This window comes from Leopardus geoffroyi, chromosome C1 (assembly GCF_018350155.1).
Source record: "Leopardus geoffroyi isolate Oge1 chromosome C1, O.geoffroyi_Oge1_pat1.0, whole genome shotgun sequence".
Taxonomy (NCBI): Eukaryota; Metazoa; Chordata; class Mammalia; order Carnivora; family Felidae; genus Leopardus; species Leopardus geoffroyi.
This window is the reverse complement of record NC_059328.1, coordinates 15,784,083-15,800,404: the sequence shown is the minus strand read 5'-3', so window position 1 is coordinate 15,800,404 and position 16,322 is coordinate 15,784,083. Positions and strand designations below refer to the sequence as shown.

The 16,322-nt window shown below is 51.2% G+C and overlaps 1 protein-coding gene across 3 annotated transcripts in view; it reads right to left on the bottom strand.

Annotated features, from left to right (window-relative positions):
* The window catches only part of ALPL (alkaline phosphatase, biomineralization associated), a 58,969-nt gene that overhangs the window by 23,574 nt on the left and 19,073 nt on the right, over window positions 1-16,322 (bottom strand). The window contains exon 1 of one of the 3 annotated variants that reach the window (XM_045476005.1): window positions 7,847-7,961. The exons of 1 other annotated variant lie outside the window; for it this stretch is intronic. The gene's annotated coding sequence lies outside the window, so the exon portion shown is untranslated. Of the gene's footprint in view, window positions 1-1,156; window positions 1,358-7,846; window positions 7,962-16,322 lie in introns of those variants that run through there. One more of the 3 variants, XM_045476004.1, reaches the window with a different exon arrangement.

Genomic DNA, 16,322 nt, shown 5'->3' with positions numbered 1-16,322 from the left:
CCAAGCACTGAGAAATAGGACTTAATTCTCTCTCCATCCAATACAAACAAGAAAATAAGGAAAAACAAAAGTGAAGCGTGGCTCCAGGAGATCTACAGGGCTCATCCAGCCTGCATGATTATTCTTATTTCTCTTCCCTGCTAGCCTGATGCTCTGTGAGAGTAAACACCACTCCACATCTTTGAATCCCCAACCCTACGCACACAGAAGCAGCCCTGTAAATGCTAACTTAATGAAAAGCCTCAGGATTCAGGCTGGAATGCTCTGGAATTTTGACCCCAGGGATGTGGTCTTTAGACCCCTGTCCTAGAGACAGACAGGTGCCTTCTCCCACTGCCTCTGCCCGAAAAGGAGAGGGGGTTGGAATCTAAAGCCTTCAGAAGCCAGAATCTGCTCTGCTGGCTCCCGCTCTTGCCCCCACCCTGAGTCTCCAAATCTGCTCTCTCGCAGCCCTGGTGATGGACTCCGTGGGGCCCAGTCTGGGGGCGCAGAGGCCCCAGCTGCCCACCACCCTCTGCCAATGCTCTACGAGCTCAGAATGGAGCCTCCAAGGGTGAGCCAGCCCCCCTGCCCCCCACCTCCCAGCTGGACTGTCTCTGCCAGGCTCCCAGCTACATGCCCTGATTATTCATGACAATTATGCAGAAGTCCTGACTGGGCTCTGGGCCCTGGAGAAGGAGCAACTACTTGGCAGGTCAGGAGAAAGAGCAGAGGGGTGGGGCCTGGGCCCTAAGGACTGAGCTGGGGCAGAGGACATGGGACCCCCTAGGAGTCAGGAAAAAGCCAGTCCTGGGCGTCTAGGTCTCAAAAGGTCCAGGACAATTGCCAGATAAAAATCACTACCATTCCTTGGGCACACACGCTGTGCTGAACACTGTGCTAACTGTTGACATCTGTGATTTTACTTACTCCTCACAGCAAGCATGGTTAGCCCGCTTTACAGTTTAGGAAACTGAGCAAAGGATCTCAGCTATCCGTGGCCAAGTGCAAATCAAGCCCAGGCTGACTCAGCCTTTCTGGGCCTCAGTTTCCCCACCACGGAGGAGAGAGACCAGCGCCCGCCCACCTTTTATTCCACAAGAGCAAATAGTAGACAAATGAGTTTAGGGCAGGAGATCTGGAGGCAGGGGAGTTGGGCCCTGGTGAGTTCTCCTACCTGAGGGGCCTGGCCAGGCGGCAGGTGAAAAAAAAGAGCAGGCTTAATGTCAGTATCAGGAGGAGGAGGCTGAGGACCGCCGTGAGGACCATGTCCAGGGTGGGAGACAGAAGGCTCATCTTGAGGCACAGAGGGCCCCACAGGGCAGCCTCAGTACCCTGCAAACACCCGGTCACCCTAGCCTTGGATGCTCGCTCCAAAGCCCTGGGTCAGTGGCTGTGACCTGGCTTTGTTCCCTGGGGTTAATCTTTGGGGATTAGCCCAGGGGGGATGAAGCAGGAAGGGGGGCACAGCCCGTGAGGCTCCCCTCCCCCAAGCCAGGCCTTCCCCACATGATGCCTGTTCAACTTTGTTCATTCATTCTTCATTCCCAAACGTTTAGTGAGCACCTGCTGTGTACCTGGCTCTGTTCTAAGTACCAAGGACTCATTGGGGGAACAGGATAGATATGGTCTCTGTCATCTTGGAGATTCCTGACTGGCCAGGGTAGAAAGAGCACTTACTACGACGCACCAGCCATTGTGCTGGTCACCCTGTGGGATAAAAGCACAGATGGAAGGGATGCCTGGCCGGCCCAGGTCATGGCTGGCTATTCCTCTGAAGCAGCAACAGTGGCTGTTCCACCCCCGTTTACAAGCCCAGGAATGAGACTGCACCGAATCAGCCAGAGGGGTGAACTTATGTCCAGATTAAGAGGAACTATTCTTATTGGGGGCCAACTGTGTGCCTCACCCCATAAGAGAGGCTGTAGCAACACTGCTTGCAAATGAAGGCAACAGAAGCTCAGAGGCGTGACGTCAGAGTTGGGATTTGAACCCAGATCTGCCAACCTCCATGGCCTGTAACCCCAAGCCCCGCACTGCCTCAGAACTGGGACAGCAGCAGCCCTGCAGGACAGCAGGGAGGCTGCAGTGAATCGCTGCCAGGGGCTGGCTCAAAGCCACCTGTCACACACACAGGCTGGAGGTAGCTGAGATGCTGCCTGCCCGGAGGGTCCCTTTCTGCTTCCAAAGTCCCCCCTTTCCATATGCATCTCCCTTTCTCCTGCGTTCCAACATCTCATCAAGTGAGGGTGGTAGTGATAGTTCCCATCTTACAGATTCAGAAACTGAGGCTCAGGAGTGCCTGTGTGTCCCAGTCAGTTGAGCATCCACTCTTGCTATCGGCTCAGGCCATGATCTCACAGCTAGTGAAGAGCCTGCTTGAGATTCTCTCTCCCTCAAAAATAAACATTAAAAAAAAAAAAGAAAAAAAAAGAAGAAACTGAGGCTTAGAGAAGTGAAGCCATGAGACACGTCCAGAGCCCAGATGAACACCAGCCTGTGTGCCTATGAGACCAGGCCTTTTCTGATTACACTTCCTGCCATCTGGGACACCTCAGACCCCATGGTACAAAGCATTCAAGGTCATGGCACAAAGCACTCACGGTCATGGCACAAAGCACTCAAGGTCATGGCACAAAGCACTCAAGGTCAGCACTCATGCCAAGAGAGGGCCCCTCTTTCTGGTCCCAGAAAGGCCACTAAGCTCACCACGAACACAGGAAATCCAGTGGTATCACTCCATGAAAGCCTTGTCTTTCTCAATAGGCCCTTACCTCAAATCGTGTCAGACCCTCACAACACCCCAGTGATATAAGCAGGGTTGGCTCGTTGGCCCTGTTGACAGGGAAACTAAGACTCATCAGTGCAGTCACTTGGTCAGCTGTCATATGGCCAGCACGTTTGGGCCCGGTCCCACCTCCCCCCGCTGCGTGATGTTGGGTCAGTCCCTGCACCTTTGACCCTGACACACCCATTGCCCTTTCAGGAGAGCACCTGTAGCGTACCAGACACTGTGTGACATACGGGGGCCTCAGTTTAGTCCTCATTAACAACCCTGAGCTGGATAATTTGTCCCCCTCCCCAATGAGGGAAGAGCGGCCTGGGCAGTGTTGGGATGTGGGAGGGGGGCAGACAGTGGTGATGATCCAGGCTCACACAGATGAAAGGTGCTAAGCCACGCCCTGCATGGGACTCCTCACAGGACCTACCCGGAGGTCACCCCTGCTGCGGGGTCTCTCCACCACAGCTCACCCAGAGACCCTCCGGGCCCACCCAGCTCCCAGGGCTGGGACAGCTCTAAGGCTCTCCTACCCACCAGCCTCACAAATCAATACAAGTCTCAAGGAGGATCACCTTGTTCTCCCTAGCCTTACTCTGCTGGGCCAGAAGGCAATTATCTGTCGTTAGGGAGCCTCCAGACTAGAAGTCGCTGACCTGGAAAGTCTGGGCTGTGGTGGGTCCTTTGAGCACATTTCCCCAAACCTACCAGGCCACAGGAATCACCTGGGAGCAAATCGGAAAAAGCCCTATTCCCAAGTGGTTTGGGGGGGGGGGTGTGGGGTGGGGAGAGACAGACTGGGAAGAATGAGTGATGGGGTGTTTTACAATGATTGGGAGGCAGTTAAAAGTGCAGGTTCCCATATATGCAAAACTCCACTCAGGAGCCAGGAGCCCCCACCCTGCCTGGATTGCTAGGTACTGAGGACCTGATGAGGTTTGAGTGAAGGGAGTGTACAGAAAGAAAAGGGTGTGACTTATTCAAATTTTAAAAAGGAGATTAAAGATACATACCAACCCCCAAATTCCCATTCCCCTGTCCCCCCCCGCCCCCACCAGACCTACTCAGTCAGAATCTCCTAGGGCAAGACGTGCTGAGTCATTCTGTGAGCAGATTAGTTTGGGAAATACACCTTTACACAGTGTCCCATTGCCCAGATGGGAAGACTGAGGCCTAAAGAGAAAAGACTTACCCTGGTTGCCCAGCTCCTACTCCCCCCACACAGGGAACAATCAGAACAGGCCAGAGCCAGCGCCCTCTGGGCTGTCAGCTGGGCCCTCCTGGCTCTGTGAGGGAGCTGTGGCTGCAGGAAGTGCTGAGTGCTCCCTGAGCTCCCAGCAGGCTGGGGATTGGGATGGGGGTTGGGGGCCGCCTACAATTCCAAACTGGGCTGAGGCAGCTGCCCAGGGAGGAACATTTCAGCTGCAGGGTCAGAGAGAGGGGACACAGAATCCCTCTCTCAGCCAAGTCTGGCGTTTCTGGCAAGCCTTGCTGGCCAGGACTTTATTCATTCACTGACGTAAGTTATTTATGGCCGCCATGAAGCAGCCTCTGGGTATAGGGCTCAGGAAGGAATGCGTGGTGGTCAGAGTGGGCTGCAGGTCAGACCCAAGGAGGGGCTTCCCCAGAAGGAGGAGGGCCAGATGCCAGGGACAGGGCAAGGCTCAGACCTCAGCTGCTGACAGCACTCTCTCCCGGCAAAAAGCAGATGTGGGAGTGCCCAGGGAGGCACGGTGTCAACCCTGCTCACTGCCAAGCCATTGCTGTCTTTAGGGCTCAGCTGAGACACCAGCTGTCCCCTGAGCACTTCCAACCTCAGCAGCTCTGTACACAGCGTTCTCTGGTCTAGAATGTTCCCTGCTGTCCACTCCACGCATCCCTCCCATCATCCTTCCACCTTCCACAGAGCTGCCTTGCACCCCCGTCTCAGCCCATGTGGTAGTTCTGACTCTTCCTGAAGCTTCTGGAACCTGGGGTGCTCACGGCCTTGGTCACCTCTATCAGAGCCTTAGAGAGCCATCAGTTGTCACTTCTTCCTGCGGCGTGAGCTCTGCTGATGGTGGCCGCCCCGTGGCCGGCAGAGTCTGGCACACAGCTGGGTGGCCAGGGAATGTCGGTAGGTGGGTTTGAAGGGTGGTGGGGTCAAGGCGTGAGCAGCTGAAGACAGCTCAGCCGCAGAAAGAGCGAGGTGTGCAGCCAGGCCACAGGGTTCAGATCCTGCCTCTGCCCCTCTTGAGCCAGGGAGAGTAGCTAAGGGCCACGGACCCCCGGCCTGTGTCTGCAAAGTGGGAGGCTAACAGAAACCACAGGGTTGCTGTCAGGATTGTGTGAGTTAATAGAGGGACAGGATTCAAACAGACCCCAGGGCATGGTAAGTGTTCAGTGAATATCAGCCTGCAGCTAGGATGGGGGAAGGGGGGGCGGGATGGTGGGTAAGAGGAGCCCTTGAACGCCTGGAACAGAAAACGGACAGACCCTTCTCTGCTGGCTCAGCTTGGCCAGGCAGGCATTAGCCCCCAGGGCTTTCCCACAGACCTGCTTGCCTGGAAGGCCCCACAGGACCTCCACTTGGCAGGAGGTGGGTATTTAACTAAAGGCACGGGGTAGACGTTCCAGTTCTCATGGCCACCAGAAGCAGTGCAACGTGTTCTTTTCCTCTTGAAGGGGAGAAAGAGAGAACCCCCAGGATCAGCCAGGAGGGCTCCACGGACAGAGTGGGAGGAAAGCCAGGCCGGAAGGACGGTGGGGGTTGAGGTGAACAGAGACACAGGGTGCCCCTGACAGGAGGGAGGAGGGGCAGCCCAGACCAGCCAGAGCAGGCTCTGCCTGCTGAGCTCACGGGGTCAAGAGCACACCCTGCATGTCCCCTGCCCGCTTACATGCCAGCCCATCTTACAGGTTAAGACACTGAAGCTCAGACGGTCTGCTGCTTGCCCAAGACCACACAGCAGAGCCAGAATCAGAAGCCCCAAAGGCCTGGGTTCTGCAGCCAAAGCTTTTCTGGGGCTCCCTGGGGCATCTGGATGGTCTTCATGCCACAAACTGGCTCTGTGGGCAGAAGACTAGAGCCAGTCAAGGTTCAGCTGGTAGGAGAGCTGGCAGGGTGGAGAGTGGGGGGCGGGGCCCAGAAACCCATTCCTGGGAGCTCAGATGGCTGGGGCGCCTGGGGGCACAGGAGGGTCAGGGATGGCTCCTCTATGGGCACACGGGCTTCTACCATCCCACGGAGAAGTGACGTTCTGTCCCAGACCACCTTGTTCTGGGCCGAGCCTGGAAGCTGAGGGGGGTGGGGGGAGGGGAGCATGTGCTGTGTGTTTCTAAGGTGTTTGCCACCCCCTGCACTTGGGTGTTCCACTCAGCACTCCTGCAGCAGAAGCCCCTCTGCTACCAGGAGACAGACAGACAGGACTGTCCATCCTTGCTCTCGTCATCAACAACACGAAAAGGCAGGCACAGAGAGGGTACACGACCTCCCCAGGGTCACACAGCACACCAACGGCAGGCCCCAAGTCTCCACAGTAACCGGCTACAATCTGGGGGCTATTACTGGAAGCACAAAGCAGTCTGGGAGGCCTCGCGTGGGTGCCAATGTCTTGGAATTCCAGGCATGAATGATTTGTGTCAATTGAAAAGAACAATTCAAACTGAGACTATTCTAAAAAAGGCCTTGTTTCGCACTTTGTCATTGTACCCTTAAATAATAGCAAACCTTTTCATAGCCCTTACTATGTGCCAACCATTGTTCTAAACATTTTACCTCTATTGCCTCATTTAATCCCTAAAACAACCTACCCCATAGGTGCTATTATTACCATTTTACAGGTGACAGAACAGAAACACAGAGAGGTTAAGTCCTTTGCCTGAGGTCACACCGCCAGTATTCAACGCTCCCTGTGGATGTTTCTGTCTTCCAGGGCCAAGTGTAAAAACTCCCAAGCAGCAGGTGAGCCTGGAAATGAACCACGTTTGTTCTGGCTACGGCATGGACATTGTGCGTCTGTGGACGAATGGACTGCATGCAGCTGCTATTGGACACGCTCACTACATCCCATGTCACCCCAGCCCCTGGAGGAGGGTTCCTCAGCGCCACTTACAGAAGAGGGGTCAGGTGAGGGGATCTACCCGGGGTCATACATGGTGACACCCTAGACGCACGCCTCCCCCCCGCCCCCAAGCCTCCTATTCCAGCTGGTCCTCAGGCAGGTCACTGGACCACCATTGTTCTCTCTGCTCCCCGCCCCTCGAGGCCCACGCACCTTGGCAGCCTTCCCCTAGGAGAGGAAGCGGCCATTCCACAGGCCCCACGTGCGCCCTGAGAGAGGCTGTGACAACTCCGGATTGGGGAGATAGGCGGTGAACTTGTAGCCTGCTGGGTGCCAGCCAACACAAGCAGCATCCCTGGGTGGCATGTGCAGGGTGGGGGGGTCGCGATCACCCTGCTCGCGTCAGAGCAGGGAGGACACGGATGTTCCCAGAGATAGCACTCTGCAGCTGGTGCTGGATAACAGCGTTCCTTACATTCCCAGAGAACCTTCCAGCAGGAGGAGGCGGCGGCTCCTGCTGCTATTGCATTTGCTGGTGACCCCAGGAGGTATCAGGGCAGGGATACTCCCCCCCCCCACCCCAACAGGAAACCTGGGCCGGCGGAAGCGAGGGTCCCACCCAAGGGCGCACAGCTCGGCAGAGTCCCCACTGCTTACTGGTTTCACGACCTTGGGCACGTCACTTCACCTTTCTGGGCCTCAGTTTCCTCACTTGTGCAAGGGAGGTCATTGCAGTGAGTGCCGATGTCACTGTGCGATTGTAAGCATGAGAACACGACCAACAAACCGGAAGATAAATACCGAGGGCTCGGCCCATGAAACACACAATAAACGTTAGCTGGTAGTAATAGGTACAGTGAGCGTGCCAGGCCCGGTTCTAAGCGCTTCGCATGCACCGACTCGCCTAACCCTCACAGCAGCACTCTCGCGTGTGCGATCGTTGCTCCCACTGTACAGAGAAGTTCAGGTGCTTGGCCGAGGTCACACAGCTATTAACAGGACGCTACGGAGACGGAAAGGGAAGGACTCTTAATGGAGCACCTACTATGTGCCGGAGCTTTGGGTTCCGCCTTCCAAGGATCCTGGGAGGTAGGAATTAATCAGCCCTGGGTCAGAAGACAAAACGGAGACTCGGGAAATGGGCGGGAGGAGCAGGGTCACACAGCAACCGCGTGGGAGAGCTGGGATCCGGGCCAGGCCTGGCTGGCTCCACATCCAGCTTGCTACCGCCATCCGGGTCATCTGCCAGGGCAGCTTCCATCACCGATGGCACAGCGGAGGCCTCAGCCACCACTAGGTACGGGGAGCCCCGCACCAGTGTGCTGCGTGATCTCATTCTGCCCGTGTCTGTGTGTGCACTGGAGTGTTGGCTGTGAGTGCTGTCGAATACCCACAGTGTATGTGCCCGGCCACTGCCTCACCACCCCACCACAGGTCCTGAAGTCAGGCCTCCACCCCTGGCCCACGCCCCCTGGGCCCCCTCCCTCCCAGGTCAGCCTTTCTGGGTTTATAACTCCTCAGAGGGGTTGAGACGGGCAGGGGCAGGCCAGGGGGGTACAAGTCAGTGTCCTGGCCAAATACTCAAGAGCTGTTTCCTCATTTGTGAAGCAGGGATAATAAATGCCATTCTGCCTCCAATATCAGCTTCTTGGAAGGGAGGAACTTTGCAAACTGTAAAGTGCTCTGCAGATGTTCCTCTGGCTTTTCACATTCCTTCTGATGACGATCGTGGATATTTGCTGTAATCTTTGGCCACCCAGAATCCACTTCCCCTTCCTGACAATGCCCCAGTTTCCTTGGACGGCAACCCTCCCCCTTTTGGCCATGTGGTTTGGATGGGATTGATCTCACCCCCAGCAGCTGCACGTGGGTCCTGACTGGCTTAAAGTGGAAGACTCTCTCCACCTGGATGGTGTGTTATAAGGGTGAGGCAGTGGGGAGGAGGGCTGTGTGGAGCCTGAAGATGAAGCAACTCCTTAGAAGGTGAACTAGACGCAGAGAATTTGGAGTCTTGGGTAACATTGCTTGAGTCCCTGGATGCAGCCATGCCTGAAGCTCGCTTCTGACCATCCAGGTTCCATGAGCCAATTAATACCCCTTATTGTTTGCCTTGGATTTACTGTTACTTGGAACACAGTCTGACCTTAGAGCTCCAGTTCAGTCGGTTTCTCTGAGCCCCTTATAATGTAAGCAACCGCATCGTGTCATACTCAGCCAGCTGTTCCCACCAAAGGAAAAATCTTGCAAACAAGTTAAAGATGGGTCAGTAAAGTTCAAATGCATGGCTAAATAAAAATCCAACTGAACACAAGGTAGGTTTTCTTTTTGGAATCTATAAACCCTCGGAACCGTGGGAGATCCTTGAACAGGATGTAACAACCCTACTACAGGCAGGACTGAGACCCTCCCCTTCCAAAAGTTGTTGTCAGTGGACTTTAGCTCTTGGATCACCACGTTCCAAGTGCCCCTGTGTTAGGGGCTGCAGGTGCAAGACCTTCCTTGTGGGACCTTCGGTCTAGTGATGATTGGTCATAATACACATTTTTACTGGGTTTTACACAAAAGCCCCAGGAGGTCAGAGTACAGGGGGATCCTGCTACACCCATTTCACAGAGGAAACACAGAGAGGTGAAATGACCTGCCCGAGATCCTTCTGCTAACGAGGGGCAAGGCCAGGCCATGCTGTGGGATCTGCCTGGCTCCAAGCCCAGTGCTTTTTCTCCTAGGCCTTTCGGTGCAGGGTTGGCATTGGGGGCTGTCATTTCTTTGAGGTAGTCTGTTCTGCTTAGGGGAAGTCAGAGTGGTTTAAAAAGTTAAAGAAGTGGAGCACCTGGCTGGCTCAGTTGGTAGAACATGCAACTCTCTTTTATTTTTATTTTTTTAATGTTCATTTATTTTTGAGAGAGAGAGAGAGAGAGAGAGAGAGGGAGAATGAGCAAGGGAGGGGCAGAGAGAGAGGGAGACACAGAATCCAAAGCAGGGTTCAGGCTCCGAGCTGCCAGCACAAAGCCCGATGAGGGGCTCAAACTCACAAACCTCGAGACCACGACCTGAGCATAAGTTGGATGCTCAACCAACTGAGCAACCCAGGCACCCCAGCAACTCTTGATCTCAGGGTTGTTGAGTTCAAGCCCCACGTTGGGTATAGAGATTGCTTTAAACAAAACAAAACAAAAATCACATACAAAAATTTAAAAATTCAATTAAAAAAAAAAAAGGCTAAAGAGAAAGCCAAGTATCATGGCTTCCCTGTTTGCCTGAGGCTCTTGGCTCCTCAAGAAGCCCCAGTACTCAGGCCCAACACCTTTACTATCCTACGGGACTCACCTCCCACTGGCTGTGGCCAGAGAGGGACCAGGAACCACCCTGAAATCTAGGCCCCGAAGCCCCAAATGCTTTCCCAGGCAGCCCTGGACACCTCAAGCAAGCTGTCCCGACCTCTACTCTACATTTCCAAGATCCAACTGATACTGACTCATCCCTATACACGACGGCCCTTCCCTACTTGTTATCGAACCAACAATCAATCAGTTGACCGCTATTTACTGAGCACCTGCTATAGCTGGGGGCTGTTCTACATGCAGAACCAAACAACCCAAATCCTGGCTGGGCTGCCGGCATGAGCAGACAACAAAGAAGAAATAAAGTCGATAGGATACCACGTGGTGGAGGAAAAGGAGGGGGGTGGGGAGGAGGACATGGTGTTTGCAGTTTGCAGTTTTAAATAGAGACGACAGAGAAAGGCTCACGCAGAACTCCTCACCCCTCACCCCGTGGCTTTGCAATAATCCCACACAGCTGAGCAGGAGACTCCCAAACTGTGGATAAGGAAACTTCAGGAAGCTTCAGGATTAAATCTCAGGTCCACCTGCATATGCTAATCTAACCAGAGGGCTCCCCTATGCCCTCTCCCCTAACTCTACCAAATGGCACTAGCAGCCCTCTTGCAGATGACGCAACCGGGGCTCTCAGAGGTGAAGCCACATGCCCAGACCCGCAGGAGCACAAAGAGGTCAGGGTTCAACCCCAGTGCCACCCTCTGGAGCTGCGTCTTGGCAAGGTCCACATCTGCCTCCATCTTCAGCTCTGGGCTTGTTGAAACTCAGACCGCCTCTTTGCTGATTTCCTGTCCTCCAGGAGTCCCCCTCCCTTTCCCAGAGACCCTCTGGCTCTCTATCCCAGGTCATAGGAGCCCCTAATTGTCCAATCCACCCTTGTTCTGCCTCCTCAATTAACTTCTGGCCCATCACTAAACCCACATTTGCGTGAAATCTACAAAAGACAGCTTGTGAATGGCCAAGGGCAGGCAGACAGCTGGAATACATGTGTAGGGGAGTGGGGGAGCTTCTCACTGAGCTTTCCCATCTGGGTTTATCCGGTAATCCCCAAAACCCCCAACTAATCTTTCTGAACATGGAGCATAGTGGAAAGATCTTGGCCATGGAGAAGGCAGACAAGGGTTAAGTCCTGTCGGTGCAGCTTTGAAAATGACTTTGCCTCTGGGGCTGCAGGTTCCTTATCTGTCAAACAAGGTTAGTCATCCCCATCTTGCAAGGTTGTTGTAAAGATAAGATGCAATGGAGAGTATCTGTTAAGAGATAAAATCCAATAGAAAGCGTATTTAGAAAACATTTAGCAGGGCACAAACAAAGAATTTGTTGAACTGAATAGAGATTTGCATAATGGTGAACCACCACCAACAGCATAACAATAGCTGCATTCATTGTGCTCTCACACTTTGAGGTAGGCACCCTTAGTATCAACCCCATTTTACAGAAGAGAAAAAAAAAGCACAGAGAGGTTAAGTCACTTGCCAATGATCACACAGCAAGCAGTGGTAGGGCTGGGACTAGGAACCCAAACTGTCCAACTCTGAAGTAGAAACTTTTAACCATGATGCTAGGTTAGCAAAGGAGGCATTGAGGTACAGTCACTAAGTGCTAACCCAGGAAGGGACCATAGGCAGCCCCACTCCAGGACCTTCACTCTTCACTATCGCGTCAGCTTGTCAGAGCTGAAAGAGAGTCTAGGAATGATCTACCCTAGGGGCTCCTGGGTGGCTCAGTCAGTTAAGTGGCAGACTTCGTTCAGCTCAGGTCATGATCTCGCAGTTCATGAGTTCGAGCCCCACATCTGAATCTGCTTCAGATTCTGTGTCTTCCTCTCTTTCTGCCCCTTCCCTGCTCATGCTCTGCCTCTCCCTGTCTCAAAAAAAAAATTAAAAATAAAAAAAAAAAGGAATGATCTACCCTGACACTCTTTTTTTTTTTCCCAAGCAGGAACCTAAAGAGGTAGTGTGACCTTCCCCAAAACTGACAGCCAGTGAATTGAAGAATCAGGGCAAGCAGCCAGGTTTCCTAACTCCAGACTCCCGTGCTATCACTGAGTATCACAGTGACCATAAGGGGCCATCAGGGAAGGAGTCTCAAGTATGCACCGGAATTTTTCCAGAAGTGGAGGGAAGACAGTCAAAGCAGAGGAAATAGCCCATGCGAAGTTCTGGGGGCCATGAATGTCTTTTTTTGTTTTTGTTTTTGAGAATAGTGAGCTGTGAGGTGCATGCAAAGGGGCAAGGGAAGATGATAAGGCGTTTTTCATATTAAATATTTCCACTTTGGTGGCACTTGGGTGGCTCAGTCGATTAAGCATCCGACTTCAGCTCAGATCGTGATCTCACAGATCATGAGTTCAAGCCCTGCATTGGGCTCTGTTTAAATTGGTGTATGTAGGGGCTTGGTGCTACAGCCAGAAGAAGGAGCGGGGCCTAGTCTTTAGGGTGGTAGAAAATACTAGAATAGAAAACAAAATTGGATTTGAGTTCTGCTCTTGGCTCTTTGCATCAGGCCTTACCCAGCATACACTCCCGTCCCCAACAAGCCCAGTGTCCCAGAACAACCGAAGCCAGTGCTCTCACTTGGACATCGGCAGCCCAGGCAGGTGGCATGAGTGTCTTCTGGAGTAAAGTCACAGCGGTACCGCGGGCAAAGTGGGATTGCAGGAATCAAGAGGGAACTGACAGGCCTCCAGTCGCTCTACCACCCACCCGTTCCCTTCCTCATGGCTGGTGGGTTCTGACCTAACCAGACAGCCCCCTCCCCTGGCGGCTTCTTTCTGGAGTGCTGGAACTGAAGCCCAGTCAGTGGACTTGGTTACCTGGGAGAGAGGAGTGGCTCTGCCAGACTGAGGGTCTCCACTCCAGGACTGTCATCTCCTTGGGTTCACTGGTGCTGACAGAGACTAGGGTCAGGCTTAGATTTTTAGCCCAGTGCGCAGCACCAGACAGAATAGCTGAGCCCCCCTCCCCTGCCCCCCCGAGAAATGAGCTCACAGGTTAAAGAACAGGGAATCCAAGGAACACAATGGCTTCAAAACAAACTGATTAAAGATACCACTGGAATCGGCTGTATTCAACAGATGGACTGAGAATTTTAAATAAGAATTAGAGGGGTGCCTGGGTGGCTCAGTCGGTTAAGTGTCCGACTTCAGCTCAGGTCATGATCTCACAGTTTGTGAGTTCGAGCCCTGCATAGGGCTGTGTGCTGACAGCTCAGAGCCTGGAGCCTGCTTCGGATTCTGTGTCTCCCTTTCTCTCTTCCCCAACCCCACTCACTCTCTGTCTCTCTCTCGAAAATAAATAAACATTTTAAAAATTAAATAAGCATTAGAAACACAGAAAAGAAGGGAAGATATTCGCAATATAAAAAAACAGTAAAGTGTTAGAGGACCCAAGTAAAAATATTCTGCATGAAAAGCCTGTCGAAATAACAAACGTGATAGAGTAGAAATAGGGAACTGGGATACCAGATAGAGGAACACTTCCAAGAAGAGGCCAGGAAACTTTAGGAAACAGAAAATATGAAAGAGATGGTAAAACTTCAGTTAAAAAGTTAAACATCGGGGCGCCTGGGTGGCGCAGTCGGTTAAGCGTCCGACTTCAGCCAGGTCACGATCTCGCGGTCCGTGAGTTCGAGCCCCGCGTCGGGCTCTGGGCTGATGGCTCAGAGCCTGGAGCCTGTTTCCGATTCTGTGTCTCCCTCTCTCTCTGCCCCTCCCCCGTTCATGCTCTGTCTCTCTCTGTCCCAAAAATAAATAAACGTTGAAAAAAAAAAAAAATTTAAAAAAAAAAATAAAAAGTTAAACATCAGGGCACCTGAGTGGCTTGATCAGTTAAGTGTTGGACTTCAGCTCAGGTCATGATCTCCCAGTTCATGAGTTTGAATCCCTCATCAGGCTCCTTGCTTTTCTTTCTTTCTTTCTTTCTCTCCTCCCCCACCCCACCCCACCCCGACTTGCACTATAAATAAATAAATAAATTAATTAATTAATTAATTAAAACACCGCCCCCAACCTTACTCCATTAATTTGAAATGGATCATAAACCTAATTATAAAAACCAGAACCACAAAGCTTCTAGAAGCAAACGTAAGAGGCTATCTTTGTGACTTTGGGGAAGGTAAAACCTCAAAAAGAAAAAACTGATAAACAGGACTTCATCAATAGTTAAAATTTCTGCCCATCAAAAGATACTATTAAGGGGACACCTGGGTGGCTCAGTCGGTTAAGTGTCCAAGTCTTGACTTGATCAGGTCATGAACTCACGATTTGTGGGTTCCAGTTGGGCCGCTTGCTGCTTTCAGCGTGGAGCCTGCTTCAGATCCTCTGTCCCTCTCTCTCTCAGCCCCTCCCCCACTCACAGGCGCATGCATGAGCGCTCTCCGTCTCTCTCAATAATAAATAAGCGTTAAAAAAAAAAAAAAAAAAAAGGAGGGAACGTGGGTGGCTCAGTCAGTTGAGCGTCCGACTTCAGCTCAGATCATGATCTCACGGTCTGTGAGTTCAAGCCCTGCATCAGGCTCTGTGCTGACAGCTCGGAGCCTGGAGCCTGCTTCGGATTCTGTCTCCCTCTCTCTCTGACCCTCCCCCACTCACACTCCGTCTTTTGCTATCAAAAAAAAAAAAAATGAATAAACGTTAAGAAAATTAAAAAAGCAAAAGAAGTAAAAAAAAAAAAAAATGATACCATTAAAAAAGTGAATAGGGGCACCTGGGTGGCTCAGTCAGTTAAGCATCCGAGTCTTGACTTTGGCTCAGGTCATGATCTCACAGTTTGTGAGATTGAGCCCTATGTGGGGTTCTGCACTATGACATCACAGCACAGGAAGGAGCCAGATTGGGATTCTCTCTCTCTCTCTCTCTCTCTCTCTCTCTCTCTGCCCCTCCCCACACTTGGGCACACTCTTTCTCTCTCTCTCTCTCTCAAAATAAATAAATAAACTTAAAAAAAAAAGTGAATACACGAGACACAAAATGGAAAAGAACATGCATAGTACACACGACTGCAAGACTGTACCCAGTAAATTTAAAAATACTAAAGTTGAGAACAAAATGATTAGCAGCCCCTCCCCTCCCACACGCAATGGACACAAGACTTAGCCACTTCAAAAAGAAAACGTAACAAATAACCAATAGTTCATGGAAAGGTGTTCCACATCATTGCTATCCATGAAAATTAAACCCATTTCACACCCACCAGAACAACCGAAACCAAATGAAAGTAAGCCTTGTAAAATTAAACACTGTCAAGAATGTAGAAAAATCCGGAAGTCTAGGATATATCCTTAATCTACACTTGACAACATAATGGAGAGAAACACTAGCAAAAAACAAGCTGGGTGCACTTTAGCAGGAGTAATTTGTATGGGGTAGAAAAAAGTGTCATCAATATTCAATGGTTACCCTATATGGCATCTGACTTTTCTTTATAAAGCGGCTGTGTGTGGTATTCTGGCAGTTCCATATAAAGGTAAACATACATGTACCACATGTTCCAGCAATTCTACCCCAAAGTAATTGCTCAAAAGAAATGAAAATACACCTACGTGAAGATTTATACATCAGTGTTCATAGCTTTATTTATAATAACCTCAAACTGGAAACACTTTACATGTTCATTAACAAATGAATAAACAATGGTGGTATAGTGATAAAACAGAAAACTGCTCAGCCAAGAGGAGTGAACAAAGGATACAACAAACATAGATGCATCTCAGAAACACTATGCCAAGTGAAAGAAGCAGAACGTAAAAGGATACATGCTGCGTAATCCATCTATATGAAACTCTGGAAAAGACCAATCTAATCTATGGTGAAAGAAATCAGAACAATGATTGCACTTTGGAGGCAAAATGGACTGGAAAGAGGCATGAAGGAACTTGCTGGAGAGATGGAAATGTTGCTCTTTTTAAATCTTGGTTTGAGATCATGGTTACAAGGTGATGTATGTTTGTTAAAACACACTGAATTGTGCACTTAACATCTATGCATTTTATTGTATGAAATTATGCATCAGCAAAAAGAGAGATGGATGTCTAAGTGCCAACATCTAGATAACAGGAGTCCCAGGAAAGGAAAATAAGTCAAGGGAGGAGATATTTCAAGAAATAATGAAGATAACCTTGGAACTAAAGAAAGATGAAAGATCTCCCTTTGAAAGGGCCTCAAATATACCAAACAGGACAGAG